This window comes from Pelodiscus sinensis, chromosome 10 (genome assembly GCF_052426305.1).
Source record: "Pelodiscus sinensis isolate ZL-2025 chromosome 10, ASM5242630v1, whole genome shotgun sequence".
Classification (NCBI taxonomy): domain Eukaryota; kingdom Metazoa; phylum Chordata; order Testudines; family Trionychidae; genus Pelodiscus; species Pelodiscus sinensis.
Genome location: NC_143061.1, coordinates 40,277,464 through 40,301,280, shown reverse-complemented (window position 1 = coordinate 40,301,280; position 23,817 = coordinate 40,277,464). Strand labels below are relative to the sequence as shown.

General features: G+C 45.3%; 1 protein-coding gene across 2 annotated transcripts in view; it reads left to right on the top strand.

Moving 5' to 3' along the window:
- SGPP2 (sphingosine-1-phosphate phosphatase 2) overlaps positions 1 to 23,817 on the top strand; it is a 74,334-nt gene that overhangs the window by 32,425 nt on the left and 18,092 nt on the right. The window lies entirely within an intron of this gene.

Below are 23,817 nucleotides of genomic sequence, written 5' to 3'. Positions count from 1 at the left end.
ACCCAGAAATTTTAGACACGCGCACACATAATCTCCTGCTTTCTAGAACACAGGAATTAGATCATAGTCTTAAAAAGATGATTTTAGTAACAAAACAAAAGACATACTTGGTAAAGCATTACTTGGTTGCTAGGTGTTACAGAGCAACTGAAAAAGACAATATTAAAATAGAGAATTGCTTTCACAGTTAAAAATTACTGTGTATGAGGGAAGGAGGTACTTGGGTTCAGCACAGAGGAGTCCAATAAACCTAAAAATAAAGAAAATAACCTGATCACATCTAACTAAACATTCCCTGTTCTACTCTCACGTCTGTTGTTCCAAGGTTTAGTCCTTCTCTAGACATGGATATTGCTGGAAGTTCCATGCCTTGTTCATGACTTAACTCATCTCTCTCAGCTCGTCTCTTATCACACAAAGACCGCAGCAAGGTGGTCCTGCTTTTCAATTCATAAACCCACACTTTGTTTTCATTGGCTCTCCTAGCTCCCTGCCAATTCTTCCTGAAGACTCTCTAGGACCCACTGTTTGTGGGTTTCTTACAGGCAATTTAGTTAACTGAATGGCTGGGATGTTCACAAAAGGACATACCCTCCCACTCATCAAAGACCAGTATTGCCATTTTCATACATGTCTCTCTTTGCTGTTCCATCCACTCTAGGAATGGGATTCCATGGATAAATGTGGTTCTAAAAATAGCATTTTGGAGCTTGGTTTATTTTAATTCAGTAATTCTGTCTCTCCAGTGGTTGGTCAGTTAAGAAAAAACCTGGTGTTTTCAAACTGCTAGTGCTACAAACTAAACCTGAGATCTGAGGATCAAGCTGGGTTCTTTCCTTTTCATGCATCACCAACTATCATAAAGATACTTGAGGCCAAATCAGGTGCTCTGTTTTATTCATGCAGTCATAGAAGCTTTGAACAGGTGTAATTGACTGACCTTCCCAGTAATACTGCTGATGCACAGAAGGGAAGGAGTTCATACCTGTTTTAGTCACTATAGTAAATCAGATATGACTGAGTGCACACAGGGAGCAGAGCTGATTATTAAGGAGATACTGTTTTTACCGACCTACTTTTGGGAGTAGAATTGCACTCCACAAAGCTATCATTTCTTTTATAACATCTTATACTTTAGGCCGGATAGTGATCTGATTTGGGTATACGTGTTGCAGTGACCTCTGCTGGAGCAAGCAGACGTGTTCAGAGAACCAGATTAAGAAAATTCTGAGAAACATACTGTTTCTAATTGATACTGCACTTGTGATGTATGTTTAAAAACTATGGCGAGTAAACATAAGAAGTCATTACATGAGGTTTATGAAGCTAAAGTTTGTGAGGCAGTATTATGATGTGGGGAAACAATGTCTCTGTCTTCAAGGTTCCAACATCTAGTAACTAAAAGTAATACAGGTTGAATTACTTTATCCCCCTATTCTTCAGTTACTAACTTGCTCCCTTTTTACAGGCTCCTCCTCAGCAGGGCTAGCTAGAAAACATTCCTTTTTAAAAATGATAGATTTGTCTGAGAAACTTCCAGTTTCTACAGTATTTTCTCTGCTCCCCTTATTTTTTTTCCACTTAACCTTCTTCATATCCAACTCATGGTGGTAGAATCCATCATGCATGCATGAGAAATAGGAATTCACAGCCTGGATTTGAAAAAAGGAATACTCATAATTTCATTTCAGGCAAAGAATAAGGGCCCTGATTTGGTGTCTATTGAAGTCAGTGGTAAAGAGTCGAGTGACCAGTGGTGCAGGATCATACCCCAAAAGAGCAGCTTTAATTCCATTTTCAGTCCATTAGCATCTGAAGATGTTTGAAAAACACAGTGGTGCAATTGCAGGCTAGTGCTAACAAGTGTGAATACAAGAACAATGCCTAGTTACCCATTAACTGCAGTTTTATTGATATTATTGTTAATTCTGTTTTTGTAATGCCATGATCCTATTTGCACAGCAGCAATCTGATTGGGTGAAGGGAGGGGCATATCTTCAATTTAAACACATAAGAGCATTTAAGAAGATGATTAATAGCTTTTGCGAAATGTATTATCTGGATTAGATGTGCAGCTGAGAGAGATCTGAAATTCACCTTTTAAAATTGTAAATGGTTTGCTTAATTACAGGCAAGGATTTTTTTTTAAACCCAGCTATTTTCTATAGTCTCTCCTACAGACTGATCAGTAGATCTGATCATTCATGCAGACTAGCATAGGAGAAATTTAGTGTCAATGAAGACTTGTCTGTCATGTATAGCAGTGATCCTCAAACTGTAGGGTGCTGCCTAGGGATATTTGGGGATGTGCAATGGGGCCTGTACCAGCCTCCACAGTGGGGCAGGGAGGGAGCACCCACTCCGGCTCTGTTCCCAGCTCTGCTCACCTGCAGCCCACAACTGCAGCTTGGTTGCAGCTGTGAGCCCAGCTCCAGATCTGCCCCCAGCTTTGGCCCTCATACTCCATCTTCTTTCCCCCACACCCTGTGAGCCATGGCCTCACTCCTGGCCCTGTCTTTGTGTGGGAGTGCAGACGGGAGTTCTCCATGTCTTTATCATGGCTATCTGATATTTTTTGGATGAAAGGCAACATAAAATGTAATTTGACTTATGTATACCTTCCACTAAAATGCAACAATTTGCCTAAAATTATAGACAACAAATTGTATGAAGGCGAGTTAAGAAATCAATTCTTCAACTGGAATTAGGAGTAGGTGGATAGTGTATAATTAGAGTTGGGCTGTGGTCAGGAGTACTCCCACGCTTTTTGGAAAAGCTCCATGGACTCTTGTAATAAGTAATTACTGCCTCTTTGTATCTTAGTTAAAAGATACACTCAGACTTCAAGGTCAGAAGGGACCAACACGATCATCCCTTCTGACTTCCTGCTCGTTACAGGCCAAGATCTCGCGCTGCCACTCCTGAAATCAGTGGTGTAGCGCGTGTGTTTTGTGCCCGGGAGCAAAGGCAAAATGTGTACCCCTCAATCATGTTGCTTTCCACGGCGGTGAAGTCCAGCAGGAAGCTCTCCACGGGCTGCCTGGTTGCCTCGCTCGGCTCCCAGGTAGCCCCCACAGCTGCAGGCTGCTGCCCCCATTGCCTCCTGTTCTTCCTGCCCTCACCGCTGGGGCCCCAGTGAAACAGTCCCAGGAGCAGCGGCACTTGCATGGGCCTGATACCCATAGTGACCTGAAGCCACCTGCAGGGAAGGAATAGAGCAGCTGGGTGCATGGAGGGGCTCTGCCCTGCTCAGCTGCAGACTGGCGGTGGCTCCGGATCCCACAGGAATTAGTTCCAGGGGGTGGGCAGTGCTTCACAGGCTGTTTCCCCCATGATGGCCAGAGCTGTGGTCCCTGGCCTGGGCCTGCACCTGCTGTTCTGCAAGCAGCACAGGGTCTGGCAGAGGCCCTTAGCCCCACTCCAGTGAGTGGCGAGGGCAGTGCCTGGGTGTAGTGGGCTGGGGCTGGCACCTGGTGCCCGGGCTCTGTGGCGGGGTCCGGGGGCACTTGGCTTTTCTTGGAACATGGACTCGCATCTCTTCACAAACAATATGCCTGATAGAGGGTGACAGGGAATCCGCCAGGGGCACCACAGGTGTCAAGTGGGATGGCAGCTGGCCAGCCCCCACCCTGTCCTCCAGCTCTTGGGACCCAGGTGGGGGGCAGGATCCGGATTCTGCTCCATCAGCTCCCACCCCTGGTCCTGTCCAGTCTGGGCACTGAACTATGCAGCGGGTGCAGCAGCAGCTCCTGAGCCAGGGGCTCTGGGCTCCCAGGCAGGCCTTTGAATAGGGTTACAGTATTTGAACTTTCAAAAAAAAAAAGACACCTGGTGCTTGTCACTGCGGCAGCAGCTGTTCCACTCTCACAGGAGGCCAAGCTCGGAAGGGGGAAAACTCGTCCCCGTGCATGCCAAGCTTGGGGCTCTCGCCGTAGCCTTGCTGCTGCTGGGGCTAATGCTGCCCCTGCTGGCTCTCCTGGTGTGAGGGGACACCACATGCCCAGCTCCCACTTCTCTGCCACACCACTGCTCTAACCCAATGCCCTCACCCCTCCTGCAGAGCCAGACACCCCCAGCCCTGCTGCTCCAACCCAATGCACCCATCCTTTCCCCAGAGCCAGGCACCCCCAACTCCCTGCTCTAGTCTAACCCAGTGCACCTCCTCTCCCCTCTGTGGCTTGTTTGCAGGGAGCAAGTGGCCCACCAGCGCTGGGCTCACCACGTGGGGCTGTGCGCTCTGCTCCCATCCCAGACCAGTGCTCCCCTAGCATGGCGCCCAGGGTCAATTGCCCTTCCCCCGGCCTACCCTCTCACTGTGCCACTGCCTGTAACTAACCCCTAACCTCTGACTGAGTTGAAATTCTCAAATCATGGCTTAAAGATTTCAATTTGCAGAGAATCTGCCATTTACGCTGGTTTAAACCTGCAAGAGACCTGTGATGCACACTGCAGAGGAAAGGAAAAAATCCCAGGGTCTTCTCCAATCTGACCTGGGGGGAAATTACTTCCCAAATATGGGGTTCCGTTAGACCCCTGGGCATATGGGCAGGACCCACCAAGCAGATACAGAGAATTCTTCCTGAAGTAGCAACTCTTGAGCACTCCCCATATATCATCCCATCACTGGAAGTCACTGAGAGGCCACATCTATTGTAGGGAGTCCTGTCACACGATCCCTTCCATAAACTCCTCAAGCTCAGTCTTGAAGTCAGATTTTTTTTGTCCCCACGGCTTCCCTAGGAAGATGACACTTTCAGCATCACAGTACTTTCTAACACCACACATAAGCACTTATTTGATACTGATTCAGTGGGAAAAGTGATTCCGGATGTGCTGCTGCTGTCTTTTCTTGTGGGACATTTCTAAGAAAAAACAGATTGTATCTTAGAATAGACCAGGTTCAGCCCTGTTGAGCTCAAGAGAGAATTCCAGGTCAGGTCGGAATACTAGATTGTATGGGTACAATTACTGCTTGTTTCTGACTAATTGAGATATACAGTTGTTTTGACAATGAAAGGGGAAAGAGAGCTCACTTTTAAAATAGAATGTGCAGACCAAAATAAATAGGGGAGAAGGAAAAGTGGGGAAGGAAAAAAAGAAGGGAGTGGTAAACAAGGAGCAGAGAGTATGAAAATATCAAAGGGGAAAACAAGTAGGAAGAGCTGGTAGTCTATAAGCACCTAAAGATTGGATAGTTAAAAGAAGCAGATAAAGATCATAGAATAGCAATTAGATAGGAAGGGTGCTAACACAAGAATCCACACAAAGAGCTGTTGGCACCTTCATTGAATGTTAGGTTGATAATGTCCCAGCCATCCCCAATGAGGCCATCAGTGTGAGAATTGAATTTGTGGATGAATTGTAATTCTAACCTCTCTGTGTATTTGGCTTGTAGAATTGGTTTGTGACAAGACAGCCACCTGGAGATCTTAATGTAAAGAGTTAGTAGATAGATTGAATTGTTCTCCAACAGGTTTCTATATGTTCCCTTTTTGTATATCTGATTTGTGTCTATTGATTCTTTCCTGCAGAGACTGTTCAGTTTGTTACATATATATGTGTATGTATGTATATATGTAACAGTGGGGCATTGATCAAATTACTGGATGTGCAATTAAATGAGTCTTTGATTTGGTAGCTTATGTTGTTGGCTCCAGTGATGAATTTGTTTGTATAAGGATTATCTTTAGGCTACTGTGGCCTAGAGAAATGGGAAATACCAGAGTGGTTACTTTTTTCCCATCTGGACCAAAAATATTCCTGTTTCTAGGGGGGGAGAGGAGCACATGAATGTTTTATTAAATGAAATGCAGGCTCACATAGTATGTGATTCACTTTGTCCACCTGTTTCTTCCCCAAAAGCATGCATATAGTGCCAAAATGGCACACTTTCAATTCTGTAAGTAAAATACAGATATACTCATTGAGACTCCAGCCTATTAACTAGTTAGGATTATCACTCTTTTGTATCTGCTCTAAGATAATGGTACATTTTTACCTGCTCGCTATCCCCTTCAGCACTGGGCCTAATACAAAGTTTTAACCAAACCGGTCTGACTGTGTGGCAAACAGACTCGATTGGTGTTAAGTTGACTGGGCAGGAGAGCAGATCTCTTAAAAAACTAATGGTTTCAAATCCTGTTGTTTTCCATTATTTTACTGCCAAAACATCCCACTATTTTGATGGAATCAGCTATAATTAAACCTTCCCAAACACACACGAGGCAGAAATTGCAATTTTCAATTCTGGGTGCTCAGGAAGATTAAAGGCACTGAAACGATGGAACATAATTCTCATCTTCTTTTCTAGGCCCAAGCTATGCTTTGATATTCAGGACCAGCCATTAGCTAAGAAATGGAAGTGATCTCTAGCTTCTCTGAATCATTTTTCAGTTTTTATCTTAGATGGTTCCAAATCACAGTTAATATTAGATTGTGCATGATTTCCACTGCAGAGTATGCAAGAGTAGAATTATCTGCCTGCAACATGTCAAGATGTTGCAAAACCATTGTCAGTTTCTTTTGTAAATGTAGTATCTCCTGACTGAGGAAACCACAGAATGTGTATTTTATAGAAGAGTGGAGCTCGCCAACATTTCACATTGTCAAAAAAGGCCTGTCTTTAAAATATAATCTTTTTGTAAAAAAAAGTTAAATTTAAAAAAAAAATTGTCAACAAAATTGGAAAAACAAAAAATTGGGCCATATCAGTTTTTTCCCTTTTCTGCTCCCTGGTTCAGTGATGACAAAGGGAGAAGGAAGCATATGCATACATTTGAAAACTAAGCACTTCAACAATTCTCATGAAAAACTGTGAATAAATGCAAAATTGTCCCAGTTTAAGACCTGCAGAACGAGAGACCTAGACATTAGTGGCATTTCCCCACACCGCCTATTTTCTGACCAGATTTAATCAGCTGTCGTCCTCATTCAAGTGCAGACTTCATTGTACTTATCATAGCAGGGTGCCAGTATAAGAATAAAATCTTCTTGGCAGCTCCATCAATTGTTATTGGGCAGCCACATCAATTCTCTTTCAGTCTATCAGTTTTCAATTAGGCTGATGGTGGTTGTGGGAAAAACAAAATCAGAGCTCTTCAGTAATATGCTGTAGGACACCTAAGGTTTAGATAGTGTGCTGAACACCCATCCATCTGAAGTTTTCATCATTGGGAGGTAAAACAACACATTGTGCTGCTCTAATGCCATCCACCTAAGGATCTCAAAATGCTACATATTGGTCCATATTCAAGAAACTACCTTGGTACGCTTTTTCCACTTCAGCTTCTCAGTCAGTATGCCTAAGATTACATTTAAATAAACAAAAAAGGAAAATTAACATTGTTACTACTTTATTTTTGTGTTTTTAATTTGAGCATTGTGTGTGCACCTGTGTGGTGTACAATACATACACAATGCAACTATATGTGTGTGTGCATACAATATTGTCTTTCAGACCCTGCAGTATGTTCACACCTATGGCAGTAAATATAATACGTGACCAGACCCTGTAGTATGTTCACACCTACGGCAGTAAATATAATACGTGACCAATGTGGACTTTGCCAGGGGAGTGCTGGAGATTGCCTTTGTGTCACAGAGATAAGCTGGTATTTGCTGAAGAGCTGGCATTTCAGGAACAAGCTTGGCTTCCTGAGCAGTATGTATTTTAATGAGAAGAACTGGTGAAATGGTCTGGTCCAGGTTTCAGAAAGGGCATAGTCCAGTGTGAGACTGGGGACTTGGGAATGTAGACTGGGACCAGACCTTGCCAAAAATGAAAATCCTGATTCATTTTAATAAAGATCACTAATGTAGATTTGCAACAAATATATCCAGAAAGCCACACTAAAAAAACCCTGACTTTTAAAAATTTGGTTTTTCTTTATTTAGATTAAATAATTAACTTTTCATACAATAATAAGAGTTTGAGATTGAAATGTCAAATCTGAATTTTTTACTCCTGTACAATATTATGTCTAAAATTATAAAATCTTAATTGAATTCTGCCAGGACTACACATTTCCCTGAGTATAAATGCTTTCTCAGCATTCTAGGGGAGTTTCTTTCACAAGCAAATTCAACTGCACATGCTGCTAATAAACCCTTCCACTAAACGCTGTGTGCCCAATTTTCAAATGTAGGTCTCCAGACATGACAACCAAATCCTGCTTTAAATGTGCAAAACTGTACTTTATTGGTAAATACTCCTTTAAATGGATCCAGCTGTGATATTTGGGTATCCATCTTGGTGCTTATATTTGAGCTCCCCAAAGAAGTGAAGAGTCTAAGAATAAGAAAGTAATATGAAGCTTGGGCTAGCTACTAAATTCTGATAGCACTTGGGGATCAAAATAAGTGATCCATTGATGAATGTAGTTATCTTCAAAGTTATAAAAAGCTGTGTGGTGGAAATGATTCTGAAAGTGCTGTGAACTGTTGTCTGCTCTCAAAGTGCAAATATAAGTAAATAATTTTTTATCTATCTTCAGACAGTGTGTGCTTGATGTTGCATTTCCAGTATGTTAAACTGCAGAAGCTGCTTCCTAGAGATTCAGGCCTACATTTTTCTTTGGGATAGAAATGGGTTTTTTCTTGAAGAAACACAACGAGTTGCAAACTGTACCAGTTTTGCAGTTTCGAAAGGAATCTGATAATAAAAACAGTATTAGGCTACATTAGTTACTGTCTCTTGAAGTTGAGCTTGAGTCAATGTTGGGAGTAACTCCTCTGAATCCCAGTGAAAATATACCAGGGATGAAGGGAGCTAATCACATTTTGCCACTGAATTTTAAAGACTTATTAAGACCTCAGAAGTCTCCTCCCAAGATGATCCTAGATCTAATAATTTACAGGTTAAGACTTTCATCTGTTCTTTTCCTATTTCCTATTTTTTCTTCTGGTTTTTTATTGATCTGTGAGCTGGAAGAATTTGAAGTTTTCAAAAGTGTGGGAAGATGAAATCACCCCTTGGATGGTACTCAGTGGCTAGGTGAGAGTTGTGGGCCCAGGGGATTTTCAAAGTTGATTTTTGGGAAAGGCCATGCCCAAATCTGAGGACTCAATAGCTTGAGTGCTGAAAGGTGGAAGGGTGTGGGTGTGGTCTAAGACTAGGTCTATACTAGGGGGCAATGTGAAACAAAGGTACGTAACTCCAGCTATGTAAATAGCATAGCTGGAGTTGATGTACCTTTGTTTGACTTACTGTGGTGTCCCCACTGCAGGCGTGGTGGTGGTGGGGTCAATGGGAGAAACTTACCCATCAACTCCTTACTCTTCTCGTTTTAGTGAAGTGCCAGAGTCAACTGGAATGCGATCAGTAGTTGATTTAGTGGGTCTCGACCACAGGAGATTGCTTCCCGCAGTGGTAAATGTAGTTAAGGCCTGAGAAATGGGTGCCAAAACAATATTTTCAGTAAATCCCAAGGTTGCTCATGGGCTATTCCAGGTACTGCTCCTCATTTTTTTTTTCTGGCATCACCAGTTTGGCAGTATTTAAAAATAGCCTGCCTTTTAAAAATGTACAACCTGGGGTGCCTAGGCCCCATTCTTGTATGTAAAATGCATAAGTGCTTTTGAAAATCCCAGCAAGCAGGTAATGTGAGTGAGGTCAAGCACCAGTCTTTGGGAATCCAACTCTCACTTAGCCTTCTAAGTGACTCTCTGATCCTGCCAAAGCTTTTGAAAATATTGGCGACGGTGTGCAGAACTTCCCCCTTTATCAGCTTCGTGTTCAGTCTGCCGTGGTCAAGCATGACAAATGGGTGAGATTGTTTTATGCCACGTCTGCATTATGAGCTTGTGACACATGAGCAAGGCAATGTCTATATACTCGCCCGAGCGCTCATCAAGCCAGCATGAGCATAAATAGCAGTACTGCCACAGTGGCACAGGCAGTGGCAGTTAAGGCATAGTTCAGCTGTGCTGAGTACATACCCACTGGTTTCAGAGGGTTTGTACTCAGCACACCACAAGCTAAGCTGTGCTTCTGCTGCTAGCCATGCTGCTGTGGCTGCAAGATGAACATAAGCATATGTACACAAGCAGGGGAAATCACACTTCTAGTTCAGTGTCACTGTAGCCTTAATGTCATTTAAGCACCACACCCCTGGCACTTTTCCATCCATTCTGATGCCAGAGAGACTGTTGTAGTGTGGCACAGATGCTCTGTAGGAGCATTGGTTGAGCTTGTACCACAGGGAGACAGTGATATTGTGCATGCGGGAGAACACTGTCATATACCACTGAGGCTGTGAAAAGCCCACAGTCGGGGCACTCAGCTTGCTGGGATTTTCAAAATCACTTATGCGTTTTACATACAAGAATGGGGCCTAGTCACCCCAGGTTGTGCATTTTTAAAAGGCAGGCTATTTTAAAGCTGATAGACAACATGGGTATCTTACTACCATGAGCATTTTTAAAGAGCAGCAATATCCACGTCCTCCTGTGAAAATTCAGCTTGTTGTCTACTGTGCTCCTGATTTTGGGCATCCTCTGCTGAAAGCCCTTTTGAAAAGTCTCCCTTAAACCAAACCATTCTTCCACTTGCAAAGCACATAAATGAATTCTCACTTTGGATTGATGCTGCCTTTAAATTAACAAAGAACAGAAAAATAGCAAAGTTCACAAACTCTAGCTTTACAGTTGCATGCCAGAGCCACTCTTTCCTCTTTTGAGTTTCCTGGTTACAGGTAGACTCTGCTTTGGATTTGGTTAAACATTAAGTTAAAATGCCAAGAAAATAATCTTAAGGGGGAAAAAATGCTTGGAGCTTTTTAGAATCACTGTGAAACAATAAGGGCTGTTTCCCATTTTTACACACTCACTTTTTGATTCTTTGTAATTACCACTATTATGTGAAAAATGACACTCTGGATTGATGACTAGAAACCTGCAGATGCACATCGTCTTAGAACCTAGTCTCAATTGTCTCTCCCTTTGATCAAACAAATTAAATCTACACAGCGAGAGGTCAGCTCATCTCATCTTTCTTCAATTTTATCTCAATGGCTATGAAAAGAGGTGTGGGTTTTATTATTTTTGTTTAGGAAAACTTTCTTTCAATGAGGAAGTTGTTTGAAATGCAGAGGTCCCAAAAGATAACATAGCCTATAAAGTCTACTGGATCTGACTGTTTGGAAATCATGTGAAAGACAAAAAGAAACCTAGGTATTTTTAACACAGGGCTAGTTAACTCAAAATAACCAACTTCCCTTTTAGGGTTCTGTAGTAAGATATGGTTTCTGAGTTCAAAATACCCCAGGAACATATCCTGCTTTTTACTCCCTTCTCACAGTGACTCTTGTCCTGCTTTATAACTGATAGTAATAATTAGTGTCACTGGTTTAAGACTAAAAGAGAGACCCAAATAATCTAGTCTGACCTGAATATCACAGCGCAATACCACCATTTGCACGCTAAACCCAACATCTGAAATGAGACCAAAATATTACAGCAAACAACCAAACCATTATGTGCTACAGGCAGAAAATTGGAGGGACCACCGTGCACCTGTAGTAATATACCATATGTCCACATGCTGCAGAAGAAAGTGAAAAACCCAAGGTTCCTGCCAATCTAACCTGAGGGAAAATTTCACATATGGGAATCAGAGGGTGAGCAAGAACCAACCAACTTAGCATCTGAGGAAAATGTTTAATCCTAAATGGCTTGGTTGGTTCTATTTCAGTCATGGACAGATTTTGCACACACAACTTAGAAGAGCAATACTGCAAATTGTATTGGGGGAACTAGGTTACTGAATTACAGCTGAAAGGCTATGGAAGAACTCATCTGATTCAAAGAAAAGAGGGAGTCTACCTTTGCAGTGCACCACTTGGTGTCCAATCAAGGTTTCAAGCCCTCCCACGAGGCCAAGCTTGAATGGACACTGCATCTGGGAGAATATTCTGTGTCAACATCCCAGATTTTATGTGCAGGCCATAGTTTGCAGCTTTAATATTCCTCTGTAATTTAAAAAAAAGAAAGTTGATGCTTTCACGAGGAAAAATGGGCAAAAACAATTAAAACCATGAGCTGATCTTAGATGAAAAGTCTGACTATCATTATTATACAACTGATTCTGTGTTCACACGCCTTTACTGCTTAGTTGCAGCAAAATCTTGAATGAGAGTGGACCAGTCTGCAAAATTTGAAAGCTCTGCTCCAAAACAGAGATTTTTCTTAATGGAAAAATGAACCAACACATTTTTTCCTAATCTTGTTCTGAGAAAGAATTGAACCATTTTTCAGACAACACTAAGCTAGGGTGAGAGGTAGATACAACGGAGGGTAGGAATAGGGTCCAGAGTGACCTAGATGAATTGGAGGATTGGGCCAAAAGAAATCTGATGAGGTTCAACAAGGACAAGTGCAGAGTCCCACACTTGGGACGGAAGAATCCCAAGCACTGTTACAGTCTGAGGACTGACTGTCTAAGTAGAAGTTCAGCAGAAAAGGACTTGGGGATTACAGTGGGTGAGAAGCTGGATATGAGTCAGCAGTGTGCCCTGATAGCCAAGAAGGCTAATGGCATATTAAGGTACATTAGAAGGAACATTTCCAGCAGATCAAGAGAAGTGATTATTTCACTTTATTCAGCACTGGTGAGGCCACATCTGGAGTATTGTCTAGTTCTGGCTTCTCTCCTCCCTCCTCTCCTCCCGAAGGGATGTGAATAAATGGAAGAAGGTCCTACAGAGGGCAACCAAAATGATTAGGGGGCTGTAGCACATGACCTACAAGGAGAGGCTGAGGGATTTGGGCTTATGTTGTCTGCAGAAGAGAAGAGTGAGGGGGGATTTGATAGCAGCCTTTAACTACCTGAAGAAAGGTTCCAAAGAGGATGGAGAGAGGCTCTTCCAGCCCTATGATTCTGTGATTTTAGCTGAAACTTTTAGAATTTGTTGGAAAATACTTTGTGAGGCAAACACCTGGCATGGATGACCACTACCCCAAATGGTTTAGAAACAATTTTGAAAACAGCGTTGTGTAAGGGACAGTGTCAGTATAAGCGACCTTCAGCACAGGAATTGCTATCTGTGGTGCATATAATAAATGTGTACAGCAAGCAGATTATGTCACACCCTTGAGAGAGTTTGTTTAAACAATTACTTCTGATACACACGTAAAGGAACCTAAGAAAGAATGTAGCTTAAAAAGGTGTTTTGTTTTTGTTTTACCTTCTGTTCATTACTGTAATGTGGTGCCTAAAACAGTTCAGCCTTTTAGAGTGGGACGGGGAAGCTGGAGAGATGGTGAGAAACAACTGCACGGTTTGAACTGGTTAATTGCCCGGAGGCTTTTGGCTAGCTGTGGTAAAACATTCTTTGTACAAAGGTCATGGAAAGGTTGCTGCCTCGCCTCCTTACTACTGCTGTATAGGGTAAATAGCTCTCTAATGAAACAGTTATGTTTAATAACTCTATGCTTATTACAAAGGTTAGGGAACTGGAGCTACTGGAAGAATCAAATGAAGCTTTCCCTTATTTTCCTTATTTTTCGGATTTTTTTTTCCCGGGCCATTTTATTTTGACACTCCAGCAGTATTGGTAGTTGTAACTGCTGCCAATCATCCATATAAAAAGCAGATAAGGTAGGGCATGTGTTGGGAAAGGGCAGGTTAGAGCTAGAGGAAATAGCGCACCAGTAACTACAATTGTCTGAATGCTTGTTTCAGTAACACATGGTTTCTCATCATCCTTTAAAAAGGAGGTAAAGCTTGGGCAGCAAAGAAAACGTGAGCTGAGGAAAGAGGAATGAAGTCTGTAAGTGGTGCCATCATCATGGGGAATAATGAATTATAACCAATCCTACTGTATCTGCAGCCACTGAGATCCCTGCCTAGCTGGGGATTTGCAGAGTGAGCATCGTGCAGGTGGGAAGAGAGGAGAAGGAATGCCAAGGTTTATGTAGCCACCATGGAAAACATGTCCATGAGGGCACCTTGCTTGTTTCTCTGGAGATCTGTAGGGGATAGACTGATGGGGAAAATGAGTGGTTGGGAATTCAGTGGATTCTATTCTTAAAATGATTTACCACCATTCTCTTTCTGAGGGGGTAAGTAGTAGCCAGCACAGAGAGTAGCTGTGTCTCCATAAAACAGATCTACAGCCTGAGGATTTCTTCTTAGGCCTGTCCCTGGGGGGGAAAAAGGGGGAGGCAGCCGAGCCTGCTACCCAAAGCGCAGAGAGGCAGACCCCGGGGCAACACAATAGCAGGGCTGGGGGGGGGGGGCAGCGACAACCATGGGTAGGAAGGTGACTCCCCCATAGCCAGATCATTGGATGTCCCAGTGGGAAGAAGCAGAAATTCCACCCCAGTCAGTTTTTGCTGAGAGCCCATGGAAGGTGCCTAAATGCAACCACAAAGCACCTGCGGGCTTCTCTCCTGGACTACGGCACCACAATGTGCTTGAACAGCGCTCAGGAGCAGGGGCAGGGCTTCTCGTCCCCAAGGTGTCTCTCCTCCTCAGACGCAGTCAGCTAAGGGCTCCCAGTGCCGATTGTGCCCCGCCTCCCAGCCACTCCCCCCGCCCCCGCCTGGCTTCTGCATGCAACCAGGAGGAGTCCCAGGCTGGGAGGTGGGGCCGCAATCAGTGCTGGGAGCCTATGGTTGCGTGCAGAAGCCAGACGGGGGGAGTGGCTGGGAATCCCCAGCCACTCCCCCCACCCCTGCCAGGCTTCTGTGCGGCGCCCAGCCAGAAAAACAGAAAATACCAGACATTGCACGTGTCCAGTATTTTCTGAATTTTTTTACCAGACAGAGCGCAAAAACCAGACTGTCCAGTAGAATCACTCTTCACTAGGGATGTAAAATCACATTTTATTGGTTAACCAGTTATACATAGTGTTTAATGTGTTAATTGTTTAAAGGGTGTGTGGGCAGGGGGCAGCCCTCCTCCCCTGCAGTAGGCAGGGGCTGCTCCAGCCCAGCTTAGCCAGAGCAGCCCCTGCCTGCAGCGTGCTAGGGCCTGCCATGGACAGGGGCTGCTCCAGCCAGGCTGAAGCTCCCATGTCTGCAATGGGCCCTGCAGGGCGGGAACAGCCCACCTGCCAGCAGCGGGCAGGGAGCTGCCCCAGCCCCCACTGGTTAACTTTGCACATCTCTACTGTTCACTCAGGCTTTTGCAGGAGGAGGTTGATAGTGTGATCTGTAATGCAACGTATGCTAGGTTGTTGTTTTAATCTCCGTATGTGCACCTGGACCAGAGGTCTCAAACTCCTGGCCTGCTGACCATCTACAGCCTGGACACTTCCCCAGTCTGGCCATGAAAGATTTTGAAAAAGTTAATCAGGCCCGTGCATCTGCCGGCCTGGGAATGGGGGATGAAGGGATGAGGGAAAGGTGGCGTGCAGAGATTCACCCACGCACATACGCCCTCCCAGCAGCACCCAGGCCTCCAGCATAGTGTCGGCTATTGGGTGCTTCTTGGTCCAGGAAGCTACGCTGGCAGCCTCCACCGCTACATGAACCATGCTGGCCTGGGGGGTCAAAAACTTTTAAATTACACAACCTGAGTTGATGCAACCCGGGTGGGATTGGTGGGTTTTGTTTTTCATTATCCTGGGGAGAGGCGGGGGATCCCAGCATGAGGATGCAGATGTTAGCAAAGGGGGATGGGATGCCAGTGCGAGGGTGCAGATGTTAGTGGGGGAGAGGCCATCCTAGCACAAGGACATAAGGGTGTCAGGGCAAGGACTTAGTGTCACATCTTTTGTAGGATTCTAGGCTCTGTCTGGGCTCCTGGACCTGGGGGGAGGCACTATCAACATGCATGAACTGTATTGTCAACCCCAACTGTTCAAAACTCATGAATCACCCCACCTAACCACCTCCTCCCCCCCCCCCCCCCAAAAAAATGGCTTCTTGAAAATACACATGGGGATCTTTTTATTTGGCATCTGATGTTTGAGGTCTTTGGCTGGACTCAGGGCACGTTTTCTAGTTTTTTTTCTCCACAAAGTGTATTCCTTAAGAAAAGGGGTGGGATTGCCAGGCGCCAACAAACAAGCATAATCTACTAAATCGGAACTATTACAGTTGATTATGCTGCATGAGGCATTCGATAGTGAAGTTCCCAGATCTGTCTTAAAGTAGCTGGGGTTTCCCAGGAAAAAAAAAATAGCCCCAATTATCAGGAGGTTTGTGATCAAATCAGGAGAGTTGGCATTTAGCCAGTTTCACAAAATGAGCTAATAGTTTCACAGCTTACTCCTATGGACGGGACGACTCTGCACCCACCTCCCCGGCCCACAGGGACCCCAGGCAGTGGTGTGGTGCTAGCAGCAGGAAGCCACTTTAGCTCTGCTGCAGTGCCGGTGATGGCAGTGGGGGCCCCTGGCAGGTTTTAAATCGCCCCAGGGGCAGCAGGTGGGGCAGGGGAACATTGCAGGGTGTGTGTGTGTACGGACCAGCAGGGGGGCTAAGAGATGCACAGGGAGGGGAACATACACAGACCTCCTCCTTCCCCAGAGTTCTGCCAGAGGGGAGTATCCAATTGGAGGATTTGAGGATTGGAACTGGCCCTAAGGTAAATTGAGTTTGAGACCCCTGACCGAGAGTCAGACCTGCATTGTGTATGTCTGATAGACAATTCCCTTGCAAGCAATATTTATTTTTCTACCATCGTTCCCTCTCCCAACCAGCTAATCTGCACCAAATGCCAATTCCAAATTATGCCAGTCCTTATGTTTTCACTCTCCACTGTGTTTGATGCTCTGTCACTTCTGTCCAGATACAAAAGTCATGTTAAAGCAACAGCTGCCTAATTGCTAATAACAGTGTCTTAATGTAAGAACGAAAGTGCATCTGTAGGATTTCTGGTGCCAGTCCACATAAATGCTTTAGTGAAAAAGCAAAACCCACTGGTTCAAAGTGAGGCAGCCAAAGTAGAAGCCTCAAGGAAAAATTCACAAATGCCATTGACCCCATGTATATTGTCTTGACTTTCATTAATGGATCAATAGATCAGATAATAAGAACTCAAAATAGAAAGCTGAAAATAAATACGATATAATGGATGTATTCTAGCTCCTTTGTTAGGCAGTGAAAGAATATTTCCGAGTATAAAAATAGAAAGGAACTGATCAAAGTGCTCTGCCAAGTCTTTAGACATAGGAGGAATAATGGGCCTTTCTAGCTCACATACTGAATCTCTGTCGATTTTCTTGGAAACCTCTATTAAAAGCAGTAGGTTGCTGTTTTTATATTATCATAATGGCCTACACACAGAATGATTAGGATTAGATGTAGTTGCTCCAGAGATCGCAAATATAACAACCAGCTTCAGAAACCTGACAGTGCTGTGATAGGAAATTACATATTCTTTCGAACAGAAGAAACTGATGCACAAGTAGTTTTACTTGTTACATTAAAGTACTGAATGGCTGTCTAGACAAATTAGCTCTATGGCATTCTAGGTCTTTTTTTCTTCAATAGTTACTCAAGTGGGGCTTTTGTGTAGACTCTATGGAACCGCTATTGCACACACGTATATGCGCACACACTGTTTGTCTATATGTGCAGGATTGTGTGTATGTAATACGTAATACAGCTTTTTTTTTTCAAAATAGTAGATCTCAAAGCACTTCATGCTCATTGAGGTATTTACATGCATGTCATATGTGTCAATACAATTTGCATGCATCCTGCAGAGGAAGGGTTGTTAAAGGAATGATTGATATGGTAAGGCAGAGAAAATTATTTAAAATGCTGGATGATTTAGTTGGGTATGAACTTAAAAGATACGAGAACCCTGGTTTTGGTTACTGTGACGGACCGGGCCGTGTCTGGGCACAGCTGAGGGCGCCCGCTCAGGGCGAATTGCTCAAATCCGGGGCTCCTTACAGCCCCCAGACTGGTGACCTCTCCAAACAGGCCACAAACCAGTCCCACAGTGCACTTCAGCAGCCTGCCTGAAGCCTCACGAGCAAAACCCCTCCAACACCCCAGCAATAACCATGCCCCAGATGGCCCCGGACCTCATACACAGGTGGGGGGGGGGGGTCCTAGCACCCAATCCTACCTACCCAGAAAAGTTCTGTCCGGTTCCAAGAAACCAGCCACAGATCCCTGGTCAATTTACCCTTTGGATCTTACCCACAAATCACGCTGGGCCAATCCTTTAGAATCTATATCTAAAGGTTTATTATTACAAGAAAGAAAAGCCTGAGAGTAAGGTTATTAAAGTATCATCAGGATGGGTTCACAGGTCTTCTGGGCTCTTCGATCCCTGCAGTGCTGCCTCTGGGATGAAGTGCTGAGCTGAGAACAAAATGGCATCGACCACATGGCCTCTTTATACCCCCTTCCTAGCCTCTTCTGGTCTCAGCCGGTCACCTGGTCCTCAGCCTCTCTCTGCTGGCAGCTCTTGGGTCTCCGCCCTCCTGCTTTAGGTGTGTCCTTGGGCCATCAAGTGCCATTGTTCCACAGGGCTTCACTACTCAGCCTGTCCATAGCAATGCTTAACCACATTCAGAGAAATATTCAGCTTCCACACAGATTACAGATTCCTATCTACTCACACAGACATTATACACTCACATAAATAGTGTACACAGGATCAGCAAACAACAAGCTCCCATTCAATACCCCACATGGCTCCCTTTTATACCAATTTCTGGGGCCAACACCCCCACCTAGGGGTGCAGCAGTGATCTGGCTGCTTCCCTCCAATTTGGTAATGTGACAGTTATATAAAGCAGGACTGAAATATCAATCCACATTGACAGATGTTGGAAAGAAGCCCTACAGGTAAATAATGATGGGGAAATGTGTGTGTGCTCTCATTCTTTTCTTTGTAGAAAGTGGGAAAAACTATTTTTGCATAAAGGTCAAGAGCCAGCTGCACACTGGAGAGGTCTGGCGCCTATGGGTGGGAGGCACCCTCTTCCTTTCAATTGGTGGAGACGCCACAGATCTGCTGTAGCAATTAAGGTGCTGCAATAGCTCTGTCTGCTACTAGGTTCCCCCTTTAAAAGGTAGCTCTGATGTGTGGTTCTGCATAGTAATGGATCCCTCAACCTTCTTCAGGCCTCTTTTCTGACAACACACAAAGGGCCCGTTCTGTCTTCCCTCTCAAAGTTCCTGCTCCTCTAAAGCGAGGGAGCTGGCTGGGCGATCTCAAGGCAGGATTTTCATTAGTCTGCATATCTAACATAGTGTAGAAAACATGCAGAAATTTGAAGTACATGCCTTTTTGTGTAACGTACATATATAAAAATGGAGATAAGCCTTGATAACTTGATAACTCTGACCAGCAGACCAGGGAGACGGGGAGCAAAGCCTCGGAGGACGCCCGCAGCAGGACAGCCGCGGCACGCCTGGACTGTCCCGCTGCAGGCGTCCTCTGCAGCTTTGCTCCGCGTCTCCCTGGTCTGCTGGGGGGGTAAAGGGGGTGCAGCTAGTGCCCCCTCCCTCCCAGCAGACCAGGCTTTTCTGCCCACGACGCCTGGGGTAGAGCAGCTGGGGCGCTGCTGGGTTGGTCCTGCAGCGCCGCTCCTCGGCGCTACTGGACTAACCCGGCAGCACCCCAGCTGCTCTGCCCCAGGCGTCCTGATTCAGCCGCTGCTGGTCAGTTTCAGCAGCGGCTGAATCAGGACGCCTGGGGCAGAGTAGCTGGGGTGCTGCTGGGTTGCTCCAGTAGCGCCGAGGAGCGGCGCTACTGGAACAACCCAGCAGCACCCCAGCTGCTCTGCCCCATGTGTCCCCAAGTCAGCTGCTGCTGAAACTGACCAGCGGCTGACTATAGTAAGCCTGAGGCAGAGTTGCTCTGCTCCCGGCTTCCTGGAATCAGCCGCTGATCAGTTTCAGCAGCAGCTGACTTGGGGACGCCTGGGGTTCTTAAGTTGAACCTGTATGTAAGTCAGAACTGGCATCCAGATTCAGCCACTGTTGAAACTGATCAGATTCAGCCGCTGTTGAAACTGATCAGTTTCAGCAGTGGCTGAATCTGGATGCCAGTTCCGACTTACCTACAGATTCAACTTAAGAACAAACCTACAGTCCCTATCTTGTACGTAACCCGGGGACTGCCTGTATAGAATGGAAACGAATGGAACCAACTTTCACCTAAGGAATTTTTCATACTTTTTGCACCCAGATCAAGCAACTTTCATTTTAAAAAAAGTGCAGACCTAAAACATTTGTAGTTCTGAGTCTGGAGAAGGGGTGTGTGTGAGTGTGGGTGCACATGCTCAGTTTCCTTATACCTGCATCGCAACATGGAGAGAGTAGAGCTCTCCTTTTCACATTAGGATATGAAAAACTTTGACTTGCGTGAGACAGGGTGGGGAGAAGAAAGGGAGAACAACCCCCTCTTTTCTGTAACCCTCAGCAAGCCCCTTTCTCAGCAGTGTGTTCAAATGCAGTACTAATAGCATAAACCTCAATCATACTGCAGCTGTAGAAGGGCATCTTGTCAAATATGAGAGTCATAAGCTAAATTTCAGGCTTTGGTGAAAAGCTATACCAGACCATCAGCCATTTCACCTGCTGTGTAAAGTATCTCTCTAGTCACGCTGCCCCTGGAACTAGGATACTGTTGTGATCCACTTGGGCTTTGACTGTGGAACAAGCCACATATAATTATCCTGCAAATTGTGCTAGACCATCTACTTTCTTTGGCTGTAATTTCAGCATACTGTTCTTCAATCCAGCCCTTTACCATCCTGAACCTATGCATTTGGGGGAAGACAGGGTAGGAATTTGAGGAGAAGTAGTTGTGACCTTGTACTACTCACTGTACATGACATAGTAAGACTTGGTCCTATTTTCGAGATATGCAAAATCTAAGCTCCGCCAGAAAAGAATAAGGGTATGTCTACACTACAGAACTAATTTGAACTAACTTAATTCAAATTAGTTAATTCAAAATAAGCTAATTCGAATTAGTGCATCTAGACCTAAAAACTAATTCGAATTAGGGTTTTGCTAATTCAAAATAGCATGTCCACATTGAGTGGACCCTGAACCGAAGTTAAGGCTGGCCGGAACCAGTGCCGGCAGGGGATCAGGTTAGAACTTGGAGTCTGGAGCTGCTGCCTCAGTCTAGCCGAGGGCTGTGCTTAAAAGGACCCGACTGCCACCCCGGACAGACAGTTCTCAGGGTTCCCCGCTTGCTTGTCTAACTCAATGAGGGACAGCAAAGCAGTCCTGTCTTGGAGTGCCCACACTGGGCACATCACAGCACTTGGCCATCAGCCCGGCTGCACTTGCCGCAGGCTGCCATCCGGAGGGGTCAATCGGGAGGCTGTCAGGATCCAGGAGGCCCTGCAGGAGAGCTTCCACCGCAAGGAGCCTGCAGAGCCACCCCAGTCCTCCCCATCGGGGGCTCGTGCCCCATTCCTCCCTCACCTCCTTCCACTTACCCCTCCCTAGCCCCCCTTCCTAATGTAAAAAACAAAGGACACTGTTCAAAAATAGAAACTCTCTTTATTTAACAAAATGGGGGGAGGGAGATTAACCTCTGGGGAGACTGGGAAAAGGAGGTGGGAGAGGGGAAGAGAGAGGGTGGGAGAGGGGAGGGGGAAACCAGGGAGGAGGGAGCTGGAAGGGGGGAGCCAGGGGAAGAAGGAGGGGAAGTATAAAACTATGGTACGCCATATATTCAGTACTGTGTACAGATGTGGTCTCCTCACCTCAAAAAAGATATTTTGGCCTTGGAAAGGGTTCAGAAAAGGGCAACTAAAATGATTAGGGGTTTGGAACAGGTCCCATATGGAGAGAGGCTAAAGAGACTGGAACTTTTCAGCTTAGAAAAGAGGAGACTGAGGGGGGATATGATAGAGGTCTATAAAATCATGAGTGGTGTGGAGAGGGTGAATAAAGAAAAGTTCTTCATTAGTTCCCATAATAAAAGGATTAGAGGACACCAAATGAAATTAATGGGTAGCAGGCTTAAAACTAATAAAAGTTCTTCACACAGTGCATAGTCAACCTGTGGAACTCCTTGCCACAGGAGGCTGTGAAGGCTAGAACTGTAACAGAGTTTAAAGAGAAGTTAGATAAATTCATAGAGGTTGGGTCCATGGCGTGCTATTAGGCAGGGGGTAGGAATGGTGTCCCTGGCCTCTGTTTGTGGAAGGCTGGAGATGGCTGACATGAGACAAATTGCTTGGTCATTGTCTTCGGTCCATCCCCTCCAGGGTACCTGGTGCTGGCCGCTGTCGGCAGACAGGCTACTGGGCTAGATGGACCTTTGGTCTGACCCAGTACGACCATTCTTATGTTCTAAGCTCAGGGTCGGGGGTCTCACTGGACCAACTTGATTTTCACGCAAACCTGCTCCTGGGTTCGCATGTGGCCTTTGGTGGCCAGGCTGGCAGCTCTCCTGCCCTACACGGCCGCTTTCCTGTGCCTAGTGTGGAGATTATGGAAGTTGGAGGCCTCCCCACAAACCTCGGTGAGGTCCACGATCTCCGCACTAGACCAGGCGGGCGCCCGCCTCTTGCAGCTCCGGGAAGGCTCCTGGGAGCTGCCAGCCTGGTCCTGGGAAGAGGCGGAGGGCTGGGTGGCAGCTGGTGGCTGGCTCATGCCTCGCCAGGTGCAGGGTCTGCTGGCTGGGTGCTGGCAGGCTTGCAACTGGCACAAGCACTGTAGCCAGACCGTGCCCCTTTAAGGGCTCCGGGGCCGGGAGGGGGGGGGGCAGAAGAATTTCCCTGGTTTGGCTCAGAGTGGCCACCAGGGCAACCTCGGAAGGGCTAGCCTCCAACTAGTTCAAATCAAGTGGCTACACAGCCCTTAATTCGAACTAGGCGTTACTCCTCGTAGAATGAGGCTTACCTAGTTCGAATTAAGCACTTTGCTAGTTTGATTTAAATTTGAACTAGTGGTTTGTATGTGTAGCCCCTATTAAAGTTAATTCGAACTAATGGCTGTAGTGTAGATATACCCTCAGGAACGGAGGCAGGTGGAGATTAAGGGACTTGTTTGAGGTCATGCTGGGAATCTGTGGCGAAAGGGGAAATGAACTCCAGTCTCCTGAGTCTCAGTCCAGCACCTCAGTCTCAAGCTCATCTTTCCTTTTAAGTGCATGATGACAAGCATTAATGAGGCTCTATGATATCCCTGCCGGGAGGTGATTAAGGACACTGCAGAGAAGTGGCACTGTGTGCGCCTTACTATATAAAGAGCGGGGGGGAGGAGAGAAGGAGAGAGAAGCCTGTCTTAGGTCACTCAACTCTCCTCATCCTCTGAATATCCACCTAGCCCAGCCTTAGCCCTTCCACTGGGATCTTGGACATCCATTACTTCCCAGAGATCTCAGAGTTCTTCCTGCTTCTCATACCTCCTCCGGCTAACATCCAATCTCTATTGTTTCCCTACTAATCCCAGCAGTCCCATTTTCCCTTATGAAGTTGCTTGCAAATAATTCAGCCATGAAAGAGTTAAAAACACCATGCTGAAAGTTGGATCCTGTGAGGTGCCTTTTATTTAGACACACTTCCTTAAGTTTTCAAAACAACGTAAAGGGAATTAGCCATGCTTCTCCCACCACATTTCATGAATCATTCAACCTAAATCCCCATGCATTGCTTTGTAACTGTCTCCCCAAGTTAATTATGTCTTGCACAATCCATTATGTTTCTTGATTTCCTTTCTTCAGTAATGGAAAAGAGGAGTCTTTAGGTTCAGACAAATTCCACATGCCAAAACAAACTAAATGCATTTATTAATGTGCAAATTAAAATTATTTATGTTGAAATCGCCTGTATGTTGTTTTCCACTAGAACTGCCTTAAAAAAAATAATTGATCAGCATCACTCAGAAATTGAACAAAACAGACTGTGTCCTAGAAATAAAGTTAGAAGCAAAGCA